The sequence below is a fragment of the Zonotrichia albicollis genome, chromosome Z (genome assembly GCF_047830755.1).
Source record: "Zonotrichia albicollis isolate bZonAlb1 chromosome Z, bZonAlb1.hap1, whole genome shotgun sequence".
NCBI lineage: Eukaryota > Metazoa > Chordata > Aves > Passeriformes > Passerellidae > Zonotrichia > Zonotrichia albicollis.
Window position 1 is genome coordinate 67,352,431 of NC_133860.1, and position 23,983 is coordinate 67,376,413.

Below are 23,983 nucleotides of genomic sequence, written 5' to 3' on the forward strand. Positions count from 1 at the left end.
ATACCAGGCAATGTCAACACAAGGTCAGGGCAGTTAGTTGTGGATTTGGTGTACTAATCCTAGTTCTTCAAGTTCTAGGCTTGAAACCTTATGGTCTTTTCCAGACTTTTCTAAATATATTTCATTTGTAAGTTCAAAGAAACTTTGAGCAATTATAACAAAGACTATAATTATGGAGAACTTGAAAAGAAGGGCAAGAGTGTTCTCAAGTGGATAACTCCTAACAGAAATTCTGTAAGTATTTAAAAAGAGTAGAGGGGGCTGAGGATCTCGGATTAGTATAGAATAGAAACTCCAGCATTTCATTTTAGTGGCTGAGTCCAGCAGAATTAGGTCCATGTTCATGCTGATTTATACTAAAGTAATGGAGATAAACAAAAGGAAGTCACAGACAGCACTGCAGAGATGACCAAAATTGCTCTGAGCCAGTGTCAGTGTTCTGCAGGAGATGTTCACACCATAAATACCAGGGAATATGCAGGAACTAAATAAACTCTTGTAAACACAGACATCTGATGTGATTAATCTGAATGGAATGGAAATTATTTCATTTCCAAAATGGAAAATACATCTAATATAACACCGGTAACACAAATAAGTGGTAGAGATTCTAGAGGAATTAACTCAAAGTCAGTATATCTGCAGTAACCAATCAGTAAACATATTAAGTTTCTCCTCCTGAAGCCTTTCCATCCATTTGTCAGGATTCCAATGTCTTCTTTTTCTGGCAAGAAAGTGGAGAACATCTGTATCCAAACTGACTGCTGGGAGTTTTTAGTACAGGAGCAAAAGTATCTATATTGTTTCCCAAAAATAGTTCGCTCAGACAATATTTGCTTCTGACTATGCCCTGTTTTGCAGAAAATAAGCACGTCCATGGTACAAAAATAAGGCTTCAGTTTACATTATTACCCACATTTCAGATTATTGGCTGCTATAAAATTGGCTGCTATTATTGGCTGCTTTCTGTAGAAAAAAATAATTGAAGTAGAAATTCTTCTTCATGCTCTTTACTGTATAGAAAATTTCATAATACATAATATAAACCTTATGAAAATCCTTTCATTTGTCAAGAAGTTTGATGTGCATATATGTAGAAACCATGAGGGGAAGTTTTATGATCTCCTTTATAAGTATTTATTCTGTGAGCTTTAAACCTGTATGAGGATAAGAAGAATGTTTGTGAAAGCCACTTGGGGAAATTAGTTCAATTTGCTTGGGCAGTTACAATCCTTTTTTTGAAATAATATGCTTTAAGTAATCTCAATATGTTTTCTGTATATTTGAAATTATCTGGAAAAATAAATTACCAGTCCAGTGGCTATTAATGATGTTGGTTGCTTTTAAATTTTATTTTATTGGAGTAATTATCTGCTAAATTAAATCATATTGCACTTCATCTGAAATATCAGCTCAGCATTTCAGTAGTGTCTCAAATACCATTTAGGTGAAACACATTTCTAATTTATAGTATGTTAGATCATGCTACACACACTGTACTCTCAAACACAGTCTGCTTTAAGTGTATATTTTATTTTTCTCTTTTATATGCCCAGATGGTAATCTGCTTGCTTTGGGGTAAACTCATGAAATGAAGCATCTGGAGTTTAGAGTGTTTTGATTTGCTTCAATACTTTCACCAAGTTCTTACTATATTACAAAATATTTATTGCTAGAGCTCTTACGCTGAAAATAGTGTTGCCAAAGGGTAAGGAAATCATAAAAGTGTTGCAACCCTTTTCCAGATTACAATTCTGCTAAAACTGCTGCAAACCTTAAGTGCAGGAGCTCAGCTCCCCAATCTGAAGATGAATGTCATATATTTTATAAACACAGTCCTCTGAAATGAGCCAGGCCTGCTCTTGAATCACCCATCAAGCTACAAGTACAAGGTCGAACAACCCTTGGCTTAGTGTAAGAGCTTCATATAAAGTTGATTTAGTTATTGTGACAGTTCCATATTCTCTTTTATATTGCAAAAAGGTATCAATTACATTACAGGTAGATTACAGCTGTAAAACATAGTAACTCTTATGTATGCATGCTGAAGATTTATAGATGTAACATTTTTAATTCAGTTACTTGTTTGTGTATATGACTGTGAATAAGATAAATCTGGGTGTGGAAGAGAAAGGCAATCTCAGGGGCAATTTGATTTTGTTTCAGAATAAGGCAGAGAAGCTGTAAGCAAAACAATTCCTTCATTGGTTCTCGCCCTTTGGTAATCCCCCTGTATTTTAGCCGCTCTTAGCCAAGCCATGTCACTGGCGCTGAAATTACTCTGTATATCCATGGCTAAAGCAAATAGCATATTTCTTATCCTTGTCAGCTGTAGAAATTATGCAGGACAACTTTGAGTAACAAACAAAAGATAAAAGATGCTTACCCACCAAAGCCAACAAGCAGTGCCTTAACTCCAGGATTTGCTGTCTCATGCTGGTTATTGTAACCGTGTACTTTAAGTGGCATTGAAATTAAACTTTTTTTCCTTAATGAACTTCTCCCAAAGTTCTTGTAGTAAATTGTCCTTGTTTTTTAATGGAAAAAAAACCCCTAAATACTCAATGTTCTGCAAGAAATAAGCATTATGTAATGGGAAGCAATGTTTCTTTTGTAAATAATAGAGACGGGAAAGATAGAGGGATAGGAGGTACATGAAAAACACAGATTATAATCACATAGAAAATACAAGAGTGCTGTTGGACTTATTCTCACACAAATTAAAGTTTTTCTAATATCTGTTCTTTTACTTTCTCCTGTCTTCCTATCTCAACAACTCTCTGGTATAAAAGGGAAACACTCTTGAATGAAAGGCCTATTACTTAATTTTATCTTGTGACAAATCATATTTGCTGAACTAGAAAGGAAAAAATATAAAACAGGCTGTACAACAGTTTAGTATATACAATATAATTTCATAAACTTATTTTTTGTTTCTACCAAAGTGCAATTTCTTTGAACTACCTATCATGCAACAAAATAAAACAGTCTGTGAAACTCTGCATGACTGAAACCTACAGTTAAAAATGATGATTGTTGGTGTGTGTACTGAGCCTTTTAGTTATTCATGTTGTCTTTGTCCTGTTCAATATGACATGTTTAAACTTTGACTTTGCCAGTTTTGAGTTGTTATGTAATGTTGTTTTATCAAGTCTTTTGTTCATATAAGACTCTGTGTCTTCCCATTATCCATGGTAAAAAGAGATGATTTCTCCTAGGAGACTGATATAATAATTCCCACTATTTCAACTAGTTACTCCTAAATGTCTCCAAAATGAAACAAAATTATAGGAGTGGTTTACAGAACAATGGTCCATCATGAGGTACTCAAAGCTGTTAGAGAACCTATCTGACAAGTCGTGGTGTTACAGGTTATTGCAAGGGAGCTGAGAAAGCATTGCAAGAAATATGTAGAATATCTGTCTTTAGGGAATTCTTAATAGCTGTAATTTTGTCAATGAGTAACACACCAAGCAGTGTTTCATCCACTATGCAAGGAAGTGGGATGGGCTGGGGAGAGATTTGAGTAGGAGGCATATATCCATATCAGTTACCTTAATGTTTGGAATAGCACAGATAAAAATAAAAACCTAAAGATGGTACATATATATTGACGAGACATTAACAAAACTGCCTTCTGCTTTTCAAGATTCATGTTAAGTTGATTTTGACAGGTGGCTGTAAACCTGAGGAAATCTCTAGAGGTAGGGAGAGGAATCAAACTAACGCTATCATTGTATTTACAGAGGAATGCTCTTGATGGTAAAGAGAATAAGCACTGAAAGGAGAGAATCAAATGATTATGATTTTTTCAGTGACACTGTGAAGTTTATCCTGTAGTGAAGGTTTTTTGCTTTCTTGATAATTTTGAATTTTGTTTGCAACATTTTAATATGACCAAACATTGTGACTTTCATTGGAAAATTATCAAATTTCTAAAATCATAGAAAATAAATGTTTGTAAGTAATGATTTTACAGAGACCACAAGCTTCTTTACATCACTTTTGTCTGTAATAGTAATTAAATGTTAGACTTACTAAGCATTCATTGTAACTGAAGGTTATAGGATGATGAAAAATTAAGCAAATAACAGATGTTAATTATTTTATTGCTAAATCCATCCATATTTTGAACAAAAACATCAATAAATTTTTATGGGCTTTGTGGAAAGAAAATGAGATAATAATTTAGCTTCACAAATCTAAAATTGATTACTTTTCAAAAATCTCATGCATAATCATTAAAATAGGAACTGTAGTAATTTATGATTATATGAATCTTGAGGATATTTTAAAAGGAAAATATTTGACATTTTTTCAGTTTTATCTTGATTTTGAAGCTAAAAATATTGCCTTTGTTCACTTTTGATCACTTCTGAAACCTCAAATAAAGTGATGAAGGACGTGTATGTTAGGTGAGATGATTAAATATGAACCAAAAAGTACATCCAGTTTGTATTGTTTAAATATTAGAAATTATTGAAAATGTCATTGAAGATTAGTTGGATGGGTTCTTAAGAGCCTATTACCCACTGGCCTCCCCCAGTGATGCCTTCTGGCCATGTACGTGTGATTTCTGATAGATATTTACCAATGTTTCACAATGATGGAAATATTGGAGGTTCCGCAGCTCCCAAAGACACTTTATTCCAGTGCTTAAAGCATCCTCAGGATTTTTCCATTGAAATTTGATCTAGTTTTTCTGCAATTTAAACTCAATACTTCCAGCTGTGTCAGCTTTTAGATCTGATTTTTTTATTACCAGTATTTTCTTGTTTAGGATGCTAAAGTTCAACTACATATCCAGAGAGGATAGTATGCCACTTAACTCCAAATAGGAAGCTGTGGATATTTCAGTGTAATGTCTGCCCTCACAAAGCTGCACTTCCTTTGTGTCTCTCTGGAACTTCTTGTAGCTGTGGAGCATGGAATGGAGACAGGAGAATATACAGGAGCCTCTACGTTACAGTGGTCTGGCACAACTTACTAACTGTACTGAAAGCAGCAATGTTCTGAAGAGTTTTGATCCCCATTCCTAATGCTGGTTCGTGAAGGTCTTGTCTTGGTGTGCAGCAGATATTTTTAATTAACTTCTTCAATACCAAGTCTTGGAGATTTTGATTTCAGAGAAAGTGTGATATCTTTGTCCCACATGGTTTACTTTTTTTATTAGCTGGTTATTTCGGTTGTGTAGAAAACTGTCTCTAAGCTTAATATGTATGTATGTACTGTAAGAAATCTGAAGCATGCATTGAATTAAAAAAAAAACAAAATTAAAAACCTCCAAACCAAACCAAGCCAAAAACCCAAAAAAAAAGGAAAAAAAAACCCAACAAAAATCTATTATTACCTTAAGCTTATGTGATTTTTTTTTTTATCTTCAAATCATTAGGGCTTGAAAGGAAACATACTTTATAAGGTAATATCTTGAAATACAACAGATTAAAAAACAAGCTATTCCTCTCCTCCATGTGTGTTGGGTAACAGCTCTTTCTGTTAAAAAAAATCCTGAACTGTGATTTGATCCAAAGAAAAATATGGCCAGTCCCCTTACAAAATTCTATTGCATAAAGATTTTTTTTCATGCTTTCACTTATAGATAAAATTAGTTCATTATATTTTCAAGATACAGCTCTGGAGGATCTTCTTTTTTCTCATGTAGATCATCCTTCTGTAAATCTTCTGTGTTTATTTTTCTGCAGTTTAAGCAGTCATGTTTTGGTTGTGTTTCAACATTTAGCTCTGTGAGATTTAATTTTTTCAATGTAGTTTAATGTAGATCACGACTTATTTTCCTGTTGCTCATGTTTATTGTCTGATCTTAGAACAAGACTGTCGTAGTACATTTCACATGTTTGGCATGTAGCTCAAAAAAATCCAATGAAATCTTCAATATTTCCAGGCTGTCTCTGTGTAGCATGGTTTAGTGACTTCTAGTTTTGATAACTGCTGATTTTGATATTGGTAAATTTTCAACTGTGATTTTAATGACAGTTTTTCTCTTCTGTAAAGCAGTATCTTAATTAAGGCTGCACACACATTGTTGCAATAGACAAAAGTATTCCAGAGTTACCAGAGGGGAACTCTTGCAGATAATTTTTCCTTCAAAAATCTAGGCTAAGCAGCATTTGGGGCAGAACGTTCTACATTTTCCATGTGCAGTGTATGAATGAAATTCATATTTTACTTTATTTTGGATTTTTTTTTTTTTTTATTATAAAACATCATCTGGCTTTTAGTACCACTAAAGATTTTGTAGAAAATTGCAGTAACCCCTCCTTATTTGTCTATAAGTATTTTCTATTTTTTATCTCTTCCATTCACAATAATACTTACCTTTAAGATTTTTCTTGACAACTAAGCTGATGCCCTCATAAAGCAGCTCTCTGAGCTCCCAGATGTTATATCTGAGGGGCACACAATACTTTTTTTTCCGATATGATTGCCCATTTTCCCCCACATGTACACGCACTGGCACTGACTATCCTCTTCCATTTCCACAGCTGGCTAGTAAGCTTGTGTGTTTCACCAGCATCAGCTTTGTACAACCTAAAGAGCAGCTTGGGGCCAGGGACAGCTTGTTTTAAGGTGATATTCTAGTGTTATCCTGCAGCTGGGAAAACTGATTAGCTCCTTTGTGTCTCATCTGTTAGGCAATCACTTATCTCTGAAGAAGCTGTTTCTTGCTACAGAAAAATTTATCTTCTCTGATAGTCTCTTGTATTGACCTTCTTGAATTCCCACTAGGGTCTTAATAACAACAACCCTCTAGTCCTCCCCTACCACTTGAGTTTTAAGCTTAGAAATAATGAAGTAATGAGATGTAGATGTTATCAACATTTGGGTTATCAGCAGTTTGACCCTTGACCTTCTCTAATGGAGGAGTTTTTGATGTTGATACTCCATTTTGCTGCTACATTTTGGTGAGGAGAGAAATCACAGGACCTGGAATGGTTCAAGGTGGAAGGGCCATCTGACCAACAGGTCATCTGGTCCAATGTCCCTGTTCAACAGCACAAAAGCACATGGCGCAGGATTTCATCTAGCCAGTTTTTGAATATTTCCAGTGAGAGCGGCTCCACATCCTCTCTGGATGATCTGTTCCAGTGATCAATCACACACAGAGGAAAGAAGTTCTTCCTCATATTCAGGTGGAACTTCCTGAGCATTTGTTTCTTCTTGTTTAGATCTGATATCTAAATATCCTTTGAAGGTGAATTAGAATATAATGCAGGGTTCAGAGTTTAATTCTTTCAGCCTCCAAAATCTCATGCTCACCCTTGTTTCAGGTTTGTTGTGTGTCCAACCAAAAGTTAAGGGAAAAACTATAATACTTAAAATATTTCTCTTTGGCATCAGCATAAACTAAATGAAAAAAAAAAATATAGTCATGATGAATTGGTTTATTTGTGGAGTTTTGGCGCTTTTTTATTTTTGTTGGTTTTTTTGTTTTGTTTTTTTTATGGTTTTTTTTATTAATAAATTTTTTGGGGTTTTTTTTCTTCTTCCAATTCCATTACATTTTGTGTTAATTCTGAAAAGAATTCAAAGAGAAAAAATTTCAAAATCATTAAATAGTTACAATTCTCTAGGAAGAGAAAACCTGGAAAAATATTGCTGTGAGTTTAAATAAATTTTCTCTTTTGTCTTGAAATTATGTCCTACAGAGATGTTAGAGAATTGATGCAAATATCATGCCAAAACTACAGCTTTGGTGAATATGCAACCCAGCTTCTTTAGGGAAATATTTGTGTTTAGTGGAGACAGTACCAGACCCTGGAGTGCTGACAGTTCATTGCTGTCTTTCAAGACTGCTTCTACAAATTGCATAAATTCCTTATGTTACAGATGTACTCTGCAGTTTAGCTATTAGTCCATTTACCTTGCCCATTTTGAACCACAAACTATAATATAAAATCATTGAATTAGCTCATATATTTGTACACCACATAACAAGCTAGTTGAATGAGAGTTAGATAAAACATATTTCATCATCAAGTTTGCTTTTACTTGTGATATCTAATCTTTTCTGTAACTGCTGTATATTTGTATTGTATCCTAAGAACATAAATAATTTTAAATAATATTCTTATTTCTTTTTTATATGATGTTTTTCATTTTCAGAGCAATCTCAAATAGATCACAATATGTTTTATGTATACATGCAGGGAAAAATTTTTCAGGTATTGGGAAAGGTCTTGGAGAAGTAATTTGCATATGGAAGAAGAGAAATAATTTTGTTATTTTTGTTGGGTTTTTTTAAAAAGCTTGTGTGAGACATGTTGATCAAAAGAGCTTATGGCATTTTTCACATTAATTTTGAAATAGTGCAGTCTTTGTTAGTCTTTCGTATCACTATAGTTCTATCAATCTGTGGTTCTTTCAGGCATGTTGTGGTCCTGACATACATGTGATTGAGAAGTTTTCCTAACTCCTCAGCCTTCACTGTGTAAGACAGGTGTTTCTCCATCTGTCCTGTTAAATTAAATGGAAAGTTCAGATTTTAATTAAATGTGACAAGACATTCTAAAACCCTCCTTTCTTACTGTAGAGTTGAAGACATGGATGGAGAAATCAGTGGAGGTGACAAGTTCTATCACCAGCAGAGAAAAAAAAGTTAATCCTACTGCTGAAGTGATTTTTTTCCATTTGTCTCTATTTGGGTTTAGTGCTTTGTCAGTTTCACCTTCAGATGTCCAGTAAATATCTCTCTATCCTACCCTAGGCAGCACAGTAGCCTGCTCCCCTTGAGTGCCAATGAATGCACTCTATTTTTTGGTGTTATTGGGAAGTTTCAATTGCCTCTAACACTATTTACCTTGGCAGACACATTTATGGCTCTGAAATTTTTTCTGTTCCTTTTCGGACAGGAGCTAAATATAATTTGAAAATGTCTCAAGGCATTTTCTTTGAGACCATCACCATTTCAAAAATCTCTGTACAACTGATGACTAAATAAATTTTCTTTTCTTTTTTTTTTTTTTTTTACCTAGTAAGTGAGGCGTGGAGCTGGAAAACTTGGCAGAAAACTCTTTTGACTTTCCTGCTTGTACCTATGGAACCTTGTTTGCAAGGTAAATGTTCCGTTTTAATTGACTGTAATTGTATGCTATTAAAATTTTAAATGTCTAAATGATCTTATAGTACCTCTATGTTTTAAAGAAAATACCCTTGCTCAGTGTTTAATTTACACTTTTAGAGTGAATTCTACTAGAATACTCTTGCAGCTTTAAATAAACGCAATTAGTTCCTTTGGATTTATTAACAAATAAACCTCACTCTCAAGAAGAAAGGAAAAGTATAATAAGATCTAAGTAATTTTTGAATTTCTCAGTTATTTCTATTACATTTCCATCAATCTGAGTGAAAAAAAAAACTAGATTAATGTGAATGCATTCATTATGTCAATATGTATTTTCTGTATTGTGTGTTTATTGGGACTGTTGTGTTTATTCATGACTTTATTAGAAGGAAGACTGAAGGTAATTCTTGAGACCCCTGGCCTATGTTTGCAATTTTCATTGCTATATAGTTTTCAAAGTAAGAGATTCTTATTCCTGCTCTTAAACATAGCTTTTAATAATGATATCTGAAAGGTAATTGTATTCTATATTTGGAAAATCTAGTTTTCTAGAGTTCAGAATACCTCAGAGAAGCTGGCTTATTTTGTTATAATGATTTTATTGTAATTAAGTACTGTGGAAGGCTGCTGTTTCTACCAGAAAAAATATGTTACCAAGAAAATATTAACCTGAATATCTCCTCCAGGTTTTTTTGCTGTTTGTTTTGACACTTTTCTTGTCCTACCCCTGAATTTTATCCTTGAAATTGTCTTAATTGTCGTTAGGAAAGAACTTTCTTCTCTAGTCTTTTTGCCATTGAAATGGCCATTTCCGCTATATTAGGCATGGTGAAACAAAGTTTTCAAAATATGTCCTCTTATATGTGTCCTCAACAGCAAGCTATGCAACAGCCACTCCAAATTTGTGTTGGGGAAAAGAATTACCCCTCTTGACAGAAGTGCCACTAGGAGCACTTGTATGTTCAAGGTGGAAAATTGGGCATTTTGAAAAACAAAATCAGCAGCTTTCCCAGCACCTGGAACAAGGGAGTGAATATTCTTCTATTCAGTTTTTGGGTAACAAGCTGATCCCCAAGGCTGGGCATTTTATTATATTGAATTTCTTAAGAAGGGAGAGGAAAGAAAAGTGACTTAGCCTTTGCTTGAGTTAAACTTCCTATGAGATGGTGGGTGGTGATTATAAGAGAAAAGTAGTAGCATTGCTTTCAGGGCTCCTTCTGAGGATGGAAGACATTAAAAAAAAAAAAGTGTCTGGCAGTCTCTTTTAAATACTAGAAATGGCAGAAAATTTCCAGGTTTTAAGAAGAGCCCAGACACAATGATTTTCCATGCAGATGGCTAGGCATTTTACAATCAGATTTATGAAAAGGAAAAAAAAAAAAAAAAAAAAAAAAAAGAATGGGTGCATTTCAAAGTGGTTCTGGTGCAATTCCCCAGATGTCATGTTGTACATAGGTTTCTTCTATCTTGAGTTTGCAAAGCCAGCAGAAGAGGGAAAAACACTAGCAGTCACAAGTCTGATGGCTAAAGCTATAATTTTACATGGGTTTAATCACAATTTCCATGATTATGTTTCATTATGTTTAATGGAAATTTAAGAATGTACTTAAACACTTGCAGAATTTGGGTATATTTGGTGGAATTACAGCAAAAGGACTGAAAGTTAAAACCATGAGTAGAATTTCCAAAGCATCTGTAGGTGACATAGCAGCAGGCTTAAGATGCTCTTTCTGCATTACATATGATAATTTTGTAGCTTTTGTAAGATAGAAATCACAAAAAATAATATAATGTTTTAAAAACTATTTTGCAAAGAGCATTTATTTTTTTTCAAACTAGTATTATGACTTTTTATGCATAATAACCACTTCTGACTTACTGGTCTTCCTTTGACTGTATGTGTAATTAAATCTGAAGGTGCCATTGATTCTAATTACTTATGTGCAATTTTTGGTATTGACATTTCAATAACAAAACACCAATATTCAATTTTGAGTTAGCAATAAGCCACTGTCAGTAAGAATAGACTAATATATCTTTATGATGATGAGCTTGTATGGGGTAATGCGATGTTTTTAAAAACAAAAGGGTAGGTTCAGAGTTGTAATTTGAAATTCTATTTTTAAAAAGGTTTGAGGAACTATTGGAAGTAAATTGCCTTTCATTGTGCCTTTTGTTTTCATCCCTCTGAAAAGATTCATTACTGACTATTCAACTTGTTTTCCTAACATTCTTGTGGTGAATTTGGGATGCACAGTGCATAACATCTGTGAATTTCCATAAAATGAGGCTGTGAAAGTTTTCTCTATGCTTTCCATTTGATGTTAGAAACCTCCCTGAGTAGATTTTAGGCATCTCAAGAATGTTTCTGTCTTTACTGATCTAGATTATACTAAGTGCTGCTGTAAAGCATTATATACCAATAGGTTTAATGATTCTTACCATTCCAGGAAAAAAGAAAGGGGGCAAAATGTGTTTTCATACATGCATATGTATTTCTTTTCAAAAGAGAAAAGAGAATGATTTGATAAACTGAAATTTTTCATGCGTGCAAATATCATACATTTTTTTGCCCAGGATGTTTCAAATAAAACTAGATGAGAGGTGGTGTTATATAACTATGGCTGTTGTTGAAAGTGTGATTTTGCAGGCAGATAAACTTAGTTTACTTCCCTAGGCCAACACTGCTGTAAGAACTGATTTTTTCATCCAACCCTCAATTTCAGCCTACCAGTCCAACAGATAATTTTAATATTAACAAATGTAGCTAAATTTTTTATCAGTGCAGTACTTGTATAAAAATAATTTACTATCAGTTCCAAAATCTTCTATATTGACTCATATTTCTAATAATCTAAATTTCTACATTTCTTTAGTAAATGCTCTGATTTTGGTGGATTAGTGTCTATATACTGAGGAAAATATGTGGCTCTAGAACACTCCTAGAGCAGAACACAAAAGGTTCTGGATGATTGTAATTTTTTTCCTGCTCTTTAACCTACAAATATAGGTTATTAAAAGTACCTATCCAGGGATTGGGTAATAAAATTATTTAAGGTTCCTCATAGTTCTCAGTGTGAGAAGATCAGCGTGCCTGAAAAGAAGAAAAGGTTATCATTAAGCTTTGCTTTTGAGACCAAAAGTTGATATTCTTCAACTGTAAAGAAAACTTGGAATAGCTGTGCTGAAATTACTAGAAATGCATATGTGCTGTTAGGTGAATAAAAGAGAGTAAATTCCCTCAGGTTTAAAATACATGTTTTCATCCACATGCTCAAATAATCTCTAACAATTCTATCTAGTACCTTCCAAAGTAGCAGGTGACCTCAGACAGTCAGATTTTACAGCCAGAAGGGGTCTGATATTCACAAAATTCTGACCATTTCCTTCATGAAATTCAGGCTTCTTCTAAATTCAAAATGCACATCCAAAAAGTCACTTGGAGACATCTTTACACTGGAGATGCAAGACCTGCTGATTCTTGAAACTGTTAGAATAAATTAAAACAATTCATTTCAGTTTTCTTTGGGTGTAATCTTGTGCTGTTATGTATGCAGTCATCTTCATACTTTGAGTTGTACAGGCAGTTATAGTCCAAGTTACACTTGGACTTTAAATAAGTGTTTGGATTTATTTGGAGTCCTTAAGTTTACTCAGTCTTGACTTTCCAGATGAAAAGTCAGAAATATGCTTTAGACCATGGGCTTTAGGAGTCCACATTCCAATACAATCAACAGATGTTTAAAACTGTTTAAATACAGTAAACAAGGCCTTTCTTTGGCGAGATGTGGTTTATCCAGTGAAGACGTTCCACTTTATTCCCTGGTCTCTTCCAACATTAAGTGATGTCTACGTTTGCAGGGTACTAAAACTGCTGGTTAGGAAATAGAAACTTAACTCCAATATTCTTTGTTTTAGAAAAGTCAAGCAGAGATGAAAAAAATATCTTGGAGAAGCAATCTGCTGGAAAAAGTAAAGTTACAAACCACAAATAAAAAGATGTTTTCTTTAGGCCTGGAAATGTAGGAAAGCTTTGTTATTCAACTACTCTGAAGACACTTCCTATGTTTGGCAGAACATAAAGACATCTTAAGAAATGCTCAAAGATCTCTTGCCAAATCTTAGTAACAATGTTAATATGCTTCCATTTTCTGTCTTAAGAGAGAAGTATCATTTTAGATTGTGTGTCTTGGTTGAAACAGTTAATTCCAGCCTCTTTGACTTTCCTCCATGCCTCACTCACAATCCTACTGTGCATCCTTAAATCATTGTGAATTGCATTTTTGTCTTTGCAGCCCAGTCTTTGGTATGGAATTTTGAAATGAGAGATCAGCACAGAAAAATACTGGACTGCATTTCATTAATCAGAAGGTATATGAGGAGGAAAAAAAGCAATAACTTTGTATACTATTTCTGTCAACACAAGGGTTACACCAGAGTTAACGGAGAAGGTAGAAGGAGAATTCAGCAACATAATATATGTAACTCTCCAAAACTGAAGCAAGTCAGTTGGTTTATTCTGACTTTGGAAGAAGAATTTACATGCTCAAAGTAGTCTTTAGTTCCTGACTGGCAAAAGGAAAGCCAAACCAAACGATAACCTTGATAATCTTAAAAGTCCCATTTAACCTAGGCCACTGTATGGTTCTGTGATAAAAAAATCAGCTATGTAACAGCCCACTGATATACAGATTTTTAATAACTATGTAGTTGACCACAGTTTGACACTTTACATTATTTTACATAATCTCTTTTTTTAATGTAGCTGTGGTTTCTGGTAAAATATTTTCAGTACCAGTAGAGATTGTATAGAAGCTTTTGGCCTCAAAATTAAGTCTCAGTATTGAAAAACAACTTTCAGAGCTTTATTTCATCCTTGTTTACTACATCACTATAAATTAAATCATCTTTGGACTATAAAATCAGATGCACTACACCTTTAAGTCTAATCATGAAAGCCACTGCCTTCTGCCTCATTTTAGTCACATACAGTGGACTTTTTGACAGGGAATGTTTAATAATGTGATACCTCAGGCCTGAAAATCCAAGAGCTCAGGATGCTGAAAAGCTACAATCAAGTGAGAAACAGTCAGGAGCTCTGCCAGCTCTCTGGGCAAGCCTTGCCTCAAGTCTAGTAAAAACCCCTTTCGTGTGCAAGGAAGAACTGGTGACCCAGGCGCGAGAATGAGAAGGGCCACAGGTCAGTAGAACTCCCAAGTAATGTAATGTGACATGTCTTGAGAGAGTACTTAAGGAGAGAGGCGAGAAAGGACAGTTCTTGGCCTCTCTGGAACATGGAAAAGGAGTTAAGAGTATTCAAAATGTAGAAAATGGTATTTTCTGCAAAAGTCTGAAAGTGTTGTCCCTGTAAATATTAGAACAGAAAATTGTAATGTCATCATATTCTTGTGCTTAAAAGCATGAAGAGTGAGGAGTGAATCTAGAATAATAAAAAAAGATAATCTCAGTAAAATATAAGTGTTTTAATGAAAATTTGGAGGCAAAGGAGCAAAATCTTCCTTTCTTTATATTTAAATAGAAGGCTAAGAAAAAAAGTATCTTCAAATTTCAGAGAGGATCATCAAGATTTTGTCAAGACTACTCTTGCATTTGTTAGTTTATTTAGGTAAAGTTCCTGTTTTGTCTCTGAAGCATGCTGACACCACTTGAAAGCCATTATTTGAACTCAGTCTAGTAAGTATGCAGAAGAAATCGGTGCAAAATTCTTTTTCTGTTTTCCATACTTAAAGGTGCTTCTGCTTCTGCAAATTTGAATTTAAACGAAACCTGTCTGTAATCATTTCTTCACAAAATTTGGTACTCTAATGGGAAAAAATAATTTGGAAACAATGGCACAAAATCAGAACAGATTAAATTTAAAGATTCCAATGAAAGGAGAGCTGTCATACCATTTATTAAACGTATTCACTCTAAAAATTGTCATTTACATTAAACAGAAAGCATTCACCATTTCAATCTCTTGATGTCACCTTAGCCTAGAAGATCAGTGCCTCTGTTGGACATAAAGGTGCACCTGGAAGATGGGATGGATAGAGAAAAGGGAATAAACCAAGAACTGTGTTATTTTAGTTTTCCTTTGAACACTGGGATTGTGGAATGGGACGACCTTTAAGGACCCTTCCAAGTTAAGTCTTTCTATGATTCTGTGATTACAACAGTGATGCCTTTCACAATCAAAGACTCATCATTATAGGACTAAGCAGGCTATTTCTGCAGTACTCATGCATATATGAAAATTTCCCATTTTCATTAAAGTCAAATTTGTCATGAAAATTAAAGGTCATATCCTAAACTGATCTAAATCCTGTTATCTCTGAAGTTATATTCATTTACAAGAAGTTATGTTTTGGAAATTATGCTGACTCTATATTGAAGTTCATGGAAGAAATATTTTGAAATATTTCTGATGAAAGACTTTATAGAAGTTGCCACATTTATTAATTTGAACATTTTCAGAGTGAAGGTGTTTATGACTTTTTTGTTAGTATGATATATCCATATATTATGACTTTGATTTTGCTCTACCTAAAAAAAAATATCAGATATCAAAATTCAGGAGGAGCTTGTTTCATGCAGTAATATCCTTCACTTGGTATCCAGGAACCAAAAATACATCTATTAATTTCAGTCACTAAATATTAGGATGGCCTACACTGTATTATCAAATCAGTAATAATTTAACAAATGTTATGAAGAAAGAGGAAAAAGAAGTCACAGCTATATTGTCCCTACCTTAGACACCTACAGTGTCCATAGAAAGCTAATAGCTGCCTAAATTTTATAAAAAGTAAAAAAAAACCCAACCCAAACAAACAAAAACCCCAAAAATCACAAAATCAACAAATCACCCAAAAACAAATAAAAGCCTACCAAAACCAAAATCAAACTTGAACTAAATGCACCAAACCCATTTATTTTCATGCAAAAAAACCTAGTAGACCTAAAATGGTATATAGTGAAGGAAATTAAGGACGCACATACTAAAACCATGCAAACTTCTTAAGCCTATGTGTCTCCTAACACCTCACAGCATACTTTCAAATATTTGGTTCTATGTTTTTATTAATTATGCCATTTGAATGTAATGTTTTCTTTCAGAATCATAACTTAAGATGAGTCAGATGACTCAATTCTGTCACAACCAGACTTAGAAGTAGTAATGACATATTGAGCCACTGCAGTTACTGATATGGTCAGCACTTCTAAAATTGTGCTTATCTTATGCACTGCCTGATTTTTCTTTTGCTTCCTTTGCCCCTTTTAGTTTGAAAACCACTCTTATTTTTAGGAAGGATTTCTTTTTTATGATGGAGTTTCCTCATTGCATTTCAAATTATCACAATTGATCACATTCAGATTTATCTGTCTAGCTACTTTATGCTATTTACAGAGTCCCACTTTCCCACTTTTTCATGAACCACCCTTTAAAGGAAAGTAGCTCTTCATAACTGGGCAGTTGACCCCTCATGAGGCAGGGCTGCTCTTGATAAAAACAGAACTGTAGCATTTATAACTTTAATAAAAAAAAAATTCAAGGAATCTGTAGTGTTTGAAGTGTCAATTGGACCCATAACATACACTATAATCAGAGAACCAGCATTGAATCAGAATTGAATAATTTTGGTTGGAAAGGACTTTAAAGGCCCTCTAGTTCCAGTCCCATGAGCAGGGATGCCACTTCCTTGATCAGGTTGCTCAAAACCCCATCTAACCTGACCTTGGACAATTCCAGGCATGAGGCATCCACAATTTTGAGCAACCTTTTCCAGTCTTTTACTAACCTCACAGTAAAGGATTTCTTCCTAAGATCAAACTTTCCTTCTTTCAGGTTAATGACAAAATGACATTACCTCTTCTCCTATTACTATATGGCCTTGTGAAAAATCATGCAGTTGTGCAATGCAATAACATGATGCAGAGCAGGAAAAAACCCCAAACAAATAATTAATTAAAGCCTCAGAAGATAGTGAGATCATATTTTTTATGCTTGGACAACCCTGGGGAAAAAAAAATACTTTCAACACATCTATGTGCACAGGCTAAAAAAGCTGCATAGCATTCTAAAATTATGTCAGTGAAGGTGAAAGTGATACAATTTTTTAAATGGGAACAATAGACAGAAGAAAAGATATAGAGAAATGTGGAATTAAATTGTAGTATAAAAGAAATTCCCAGTGGTGTTTGCCAAAATTTGCCAAAGATGACAGGCTGATGAACCTGAAGAGAAAAGTAAATTTCTCAGAGGAAAAAATAACTTGGTGTGGACACCATTCTGATTAATGCACCTGATCCACTAGCATTAAGACTCTGATTCTACCTATGCAAAATTCCTTCGCATTATTTAAACTGTACGGCTGTGAAGGCTAGTGCATACTTTGCGTGTGAAGAGCTTAGACATTTTAAGGTGTAAATTATGTGGTGTGATAATATTCTAGCTTCATTTAACCATCTTATAGAATTCCTCAGCTCTACTAAGCATGTTTGTGGGAATTCATTTTACAAAGATGATATGCAGTGTGTAGAAACAAAAAAAAAAATAGTTGCTGCAGCTGTTGTTAGCAAAATGTATATTTTGTGTGTAGCAGCAGGTAGATAGATAATGGTTAGCAGACCTGCATCCTGTGGAGAAAGACACATTTTCTGAGTCACTAAAAGGCCAGCTCACTCACTTTAGGTAAAATAGTAATTGAAGGGTAGAAGATTTACTATGGCAGTGGATTGGAGATTCTAGTTCACTTAAATAAAACACAGGTTTTGGTAGTCAGAAACGGGTTTTTTTCTTTCTTTATGAACTGTCCAGGTTCTGGGCTGTTCCCCTGCTGTTTGAATTCCAGTTTTTGCCTTAAGTTCATTTCTCCCTCAGTGCACAGACAGTTTCAGATACTCTGTCTGTCAGCGAAATGCTGAGAAGGCTGTCACGTTCCATCTCTCATTTCTTTCCCTTCAGTTACATAAATAACAAGAATTTCAATGCTGTCACTCCAGGATTATGTGAACCCTTAAACATAACCAAGATTGCTTTGAGAGTGGCTGAGACCAGCATTGGATATTGCAAGCTCTGAGGCATTAGGTCTTTTTCTCTGTCTTCACCAATGAATGTATCAGCTTAATTTCAAAGCAGCTGTGAATAAAGTTGAAGTCCTCTGAAGGACTCTGCCATGGGGCTGGGCCTGCCCCTTTGGGGTCTGACTGGAGGGGTTGCATTGCCCTGCACTTGTGCTCCTGCCCAAGTCACTTTGGAGATTCACATGGAAGGTTGGGTTTGTACCTGTAAGCAAACAAGTGGCAGACAAATGGGAGAACCAGTTCCAAAAAACAACTGCTCATAGAGACAGGTGTGAGTCTTGCCTGAAGACTGAAAAGGAAAATCATAAGTGCCACTTCACTGATCAGAGGAAGAATTTTTCCTGTTAAACAGATGAGGATTTTGTTTCCAAAATGCTGTATTTATCTGGAGGCTGCTGCATAAAGGAAAAAGCTAAACATTTCAGAGGAAAATTTATATAAATAGTTAAGCTGCCATTAGTATAAGTTCTCTCTTTACTACAATGCCTCGTGTTCTCCTTCAATTAAAGTATCATACTTATCTTACATAATCTTCTAATTATATATTTCCGGTTAAAATGCTGGGATTTTTATCTCCATTCTCAAATTAACATCGTGGTACATTCAGCATACTCAATAAGAACAAAAGCTATGAGAAGGAAAAATTTGTGATTTCTGAAATAGGTATTTAGCAGAGGAATGAATTTTGAATTAACACATGTTGGAAAATACTTAGATAATTTTGCCTTTAAGGACACTCTTACTGAAGTCTTTCAAAGTAAGCACATTGTACTTGAATATATTTAATGTTTTTAAATAATTTATCCTTTCTTATGAGATGGTTCTCAGATCTCAAGTACATGCAAGAGAAAAGTTAAAAAAAAGACAACACAAAATTAGCTTGGTACTTTGGTAAAATGTAAATGATTACATTATTGTATCTCATTAATTTATTTTCGGTTGAAATCAAGACTTGGAGAAGTAAAAGCTTTACATTTTTGTAGCCTTTAAAGGACACAGAGGACTAGACAAGTGTAGTGCTTTTATGAGTCTTCTACCTGCGTCCTATTTGGTGATGGGAAACACCACTGAGAATATGGAGTCCTACAGAGTTTTAGTCTTTTAGTCCCACATGAATCATAATTACTGCAAATATGAAAAGTAATAAAGAACTTATTGTGTTTTGAAATTACCGTCCTCAGGGGGAAAAAACCCACCCCTTCTTTTGTATGTTTTCCAGCTATTCTTCTATCCCTGACACACACATTTTAAAGAATATTTACTACAATAGACTCTTATGGCCTGTATTTATCTAAACGGTAAACAAAAGCATTCAAAAGAGACCTTTCAAAAATTCAAGACAATCTGAAAGTGTTTTGAGGTAAGTAAGTCTTTAGTTAGGCATCACTATTATTTCTGTCTAACTAGGGAACCTCTACTGAACTCCATAAGACAGTTCTGTAGAGTTCTGTAAGCGGTACAAAGGACTAAATTCTCTTTGCAATGATTTTGCTCCCCTTCTTCTCTCAGGTACTAATAGAAGGTGTTTATTCTTTGGTCTTCAAACTTCATTAAAGCATTGTTTTGTTTAAATATTTAGGAATACTGTAACACAACTGCCAAACCTGTAGTTTAAATAATGTTACCATTATAGGCTGTAGGATGTTCTCTTTTTTATGTCTGGAAAGTGTAATAAAATCTGCAGACAGGACCAATTATGTAGATAGACCTTAAACATTGCTTTTTGGTTTGTTTTTGGTTTTTTTTGCTTATTATCTTAAGTGTTGTGTGAATGGACAGAGCATGAGTAAAGGCAGAGATTCCTGAAGAACTTTGAAGCACCAATTTTGGAGAAATTTTCTTTTTTTACAATAGGAATTCATTCTTTTGTGAATAGTGTTATCTAAATTATTATGCGATTTTGGTTTTATTTTATGTCCCACCATAAAACCATCCTGGAGGTGTCACATTAATTCCTTTTATGGCAGCACAAAAATAAAAGTAAGCACTAAAAGTCTCCAAATGAAAGTTTTAACAGCTTTCAGAAAGAAAGACAGAAAGAATTGTTCAACAAGTTTAAGCCCAACTAAATAGATCATAGCTTAAAAAATTAATTTCTAGAAAAATGCTTGGTTTTGACCATATTTAGTTCTAAAACTAAAACTGCTGAAGCCTGTAAACATAGAAAACAGCATTTATAGTTGAAAAGAGGATGCATATTACAACTTCTTTGACATTATTTAATTTGTATCTGATGGCACCATTTGATGAAACCAAAACTGACCTCATAAAACATCTGTATCACTGAAATTTTTTATTAGAAATGGGGCAAAAGTTCCCAATTACTGTCCCTTTGTGTGAGCAAATTTTTATGACAGCCAGATGAAATGAGCTTTCTCCTGTTGGTTTGTTTGTTTGTTTGTTTGTATGTTTGGTTTTTTCAAGTAATTAACATGTATTGGTTAGCCTGGATAAAAATATGTCTTATCTCCTATCAGAGCCTTTCAAAGGAAAAATTATTATGTTCCCTTTCTCAGGTGTTTATTGTCATTAATATGTGGAAAAAAGAGTAGGAAAAAATAATAACTATAATGCTCCAAAAATTAAGTATACATTAAATTCTGGCTACTAACCTTAAAAAGGAAGCAGTTGCTATAAATTGATCAGATGTATTGGGCTTCCATATGAAGACTGCATCTCTTTCCCTTGACAAAAAGACATTTGCAGGAATATGGGACATTTTAATTTCTAAAGACAATGTCAATAGGAATAAATAAGTACTTCCTCAGAAAACTAAGGACAAATAAAAAAAATGTCCTGGAAGAAATATGGGAGTTCCAAAGGGAATATTTTCACAGAAAAGGGAATATTTTCACAGAAGGGAAAATCTCTGGAACTGGTTATTCCTGGAATTTATTAAGTATAATTTGTATCTAGACTGAAGAACCAAACAGGAAAGTGAAATGGAGCAGGATCTTTGCTTCTACAAACAAGGTACAATCTCTCAGGCAGGGAGATCTGAATAAGTGGGTTGGCAATACTGAAATATTTAGCTGTTTCACCAGCCTTGTAGGGTGCTCAGTAGCTCTGTTCAAAAACTGAGCAGCAGCAGCAGCAGCACCTTGTGTGAGCCAGGGCAGAGGTGTAGAAGGATATTTTGGCCTGAGGATCTCAGGTCTGTGCATGCAAGCACAAGTGATTTCTTTGCAGCACTGCTGTGCAATTCCAGTAACTCTGTATGGCAGCCAAGGTGGCTGTTTCCCTAAGGGGATCAGAGGAAGGAAGATTTCTGCCATTTCCTGTCACTTTGCAAGGCATCATTTTAGACTGTCTTGCTAATAAGTGAAGTGTAGCTTAGGGCAAAGAGACTTACCTTTCAGATAAAATTTCAGTCTGAAAACTTTAGGGATCTGGCTTTACTTGTATATTCAGGTTTGTAATGTGATTATCAGTATTCAGTGATATTGGGCCATGAAATAGATCTGGGTGTTAGTAAGAAATTGGTAGAATGGGCTTTCACCTTCAGGATTTTTTTCCTTTTTCCACTCTGATAATAAGAAATTTACTAGACCATAATGGTTAAGACAGAAAGGATTTTAAATTTTAAATTCATTTTAATATGATTAAATGAAACAAGTTTTCTGGGATTACACATTAGAATGCTGAAAAAGGTACTCACAACCTCTAATCCAGCTCTCTGTTTTTATAGTTTAAGGCGGTATAGGTCTTCTGAACAGTAAGCAGAACAAAAGATTATTTGGTGTTAGAGAGTACCCAATTTCCAAGATCATATAGTCCAACTTATCTGCATGATCCACATCCTTCACTAGATCAAATTCTCATCCAGCCTGAGTTTGAACACTTCCAAGGATGGGGCTATCCACAACTTCTCTGGACAACCTGTGCCAATGTTTACCACTCTCATGTATAAAATATCTTCCTTATACTAAATCTACTCAAATACGCTCAAATCTCTTTCAATTTAAAACTCTTGCCTCTTTTCCTGTCCCTAATGATCTTAGAAAAGATGACACTGTCTTTCATACAGACTCCCTTTTAGTCTGCAATGAGGCCTTCAGGAGTGGTCTATTCTCTAGGCCAAAAAAATTCCATCCTCTCAATCTTCCTTCATAAAGAAGATCTTTCAGCCCTCTGGTCATTCAGGGATTATGGAGCATCATTAAATGGTCCTCTTCTGGACCTGCACTAGCAGGTCCATGACCTTCCTTTGCTGAGACCCCAGAGCTGGATGCAGATTCCAGGTGGGCTCTCCAACGCTGCTTTGTATGCAGCCCAGGACATGTTTGGCTCTCTGGGCTGGGAGTGATGGGTCACGTCCACGTTTTCATCCATCACCATTCCCAAATCGTTCTTGGCATGGCTGCTGCCAGTCCCTTCATCCACCAGCCCATCCTGATACTGTTGGTTACCCTGACCCAGGTGCAGGACTTTGCACTTGCCCTTGTTGAACTTCAAGAGATTTCCCCTCTCAGACCTGTCAGGGTCCCTCCGAATGGCATCCCTTTGCTCCATCAAATCCAGTTTGTGTAGTCTGCAAACTTCCTGAGAGTGTACTCAATCCCACTATGTCATCAAAGAAGATGTTTATGACATAGTTGCCAGTATAGACCCTTGATGGGCATCACTTATCACTGGTGGAAACCTGGACATTGAGACAATGACTATAAAACTTTTTGGGTATGGCCATCCAGACAATTCCTCACCCAGTTAAACACCCATCTGTCCATCCATCCATCCATCCCATACCTGTCCCATTTAGTGGCAGGAATGTTTGGAGGACTGTACCAAAGGCTTCCTAGGTAAATGACAACTGTAGTTGTTTCCTTGTCCACCATTCAGTCATTCCATCACAGAAAGCCACTTGAATTAGTAAGGCATGATTTGGTCTGTGAAGTCACACTGGTTGTGTCACTTCCCAGTATCCCATATGCTTCAAGATACAGAGATCAGAGTTTCTTCCAGAAGAAACTGCACCTTATGAGGAACAGAGATGAGGCTGACTGGTCAGCGATTCTTAGGATTCTTCTTTTTATCCTCTTATTAATTACTTATTATTATGTCAGAATTCATTTTAGGCTTTCTTCTTTTATGAGAGAGCTTTTTTTCCCTCCATTATTTATTCAGAAATTTACATGCGATTTGCATAATAAGGAAATAGAAAATTATATGGCTTATCTTAAATAATTCTGAAATTCCTTAGGTCTAAGCTAGTAGCTTGTTTTCCATTATTTTGTGAAACTGAATATGAAAAAAATGAAGGAAAATCCTTGGCAGAGACCAGAATTTTCTGACAAGAATATTGCAGTTACAAGTACGTATCCCACAAACTGCTATTACACACACAGTAACAGCTGCTTAACATACAAGTTACCAATGATTTAAGGCAATATCCAACTGATAGTGTTCTTTCCTGTGAAGCTGGTCCATGGGTCTTGTTTTTCTTGTCAAGCTCTTAAGTTCTACAGAGGAAAACACTGAAGCCATTAGGTCCATTGAAGAGTGCATAGCATAATGTGTCATCTCATGGGCAGACACAGCTGACCTAAGTTGCCAGTGTCATATACCACAATGCTTGTTTTAGGTCAGTGAGTATTTCCTTGGAAAATGTATTCCTGTGCGGAAAGAATAGTAACTGTTGGTAGCTACTCTATCATCTTGCAAACACAGTGATTTTAGGGCTACAAGTTACTGCTTTATTAATGAGCTGGTGCTAGACTTCTAATTATAGGAAGCCTCACATCTGCTTTTGGGTACAGCTAGAATCGTTAATGATGGTGGAAACATTTCTGCATTATAAGCATTGCTGGTTTTTTG

At 34.9% G+C, this 23,983-nt stretch overlaps 1 protein-coding gene across 1 annotated transcript in view; it reads left to right on the plus strand.

Moving 5' to 3' along the window:
- Positions 1–23,983, plus strand: part of LINGO2 (leucine rich repeat and Ig domain containing 2) — a 525,499-nt gene that overhangs the window by 160,694 nt on the left and 340,822 nt on the right. The window contains exon 3 of the mRNA XM_074532869.1: positions 8,994–9,074. The gene's annotated coding sequence lies outside the window, so the exon portion shown is untranslated. The remainder of the gene's footprint in view (positions 1–8,993; positions 9,075–23,983) is intronic.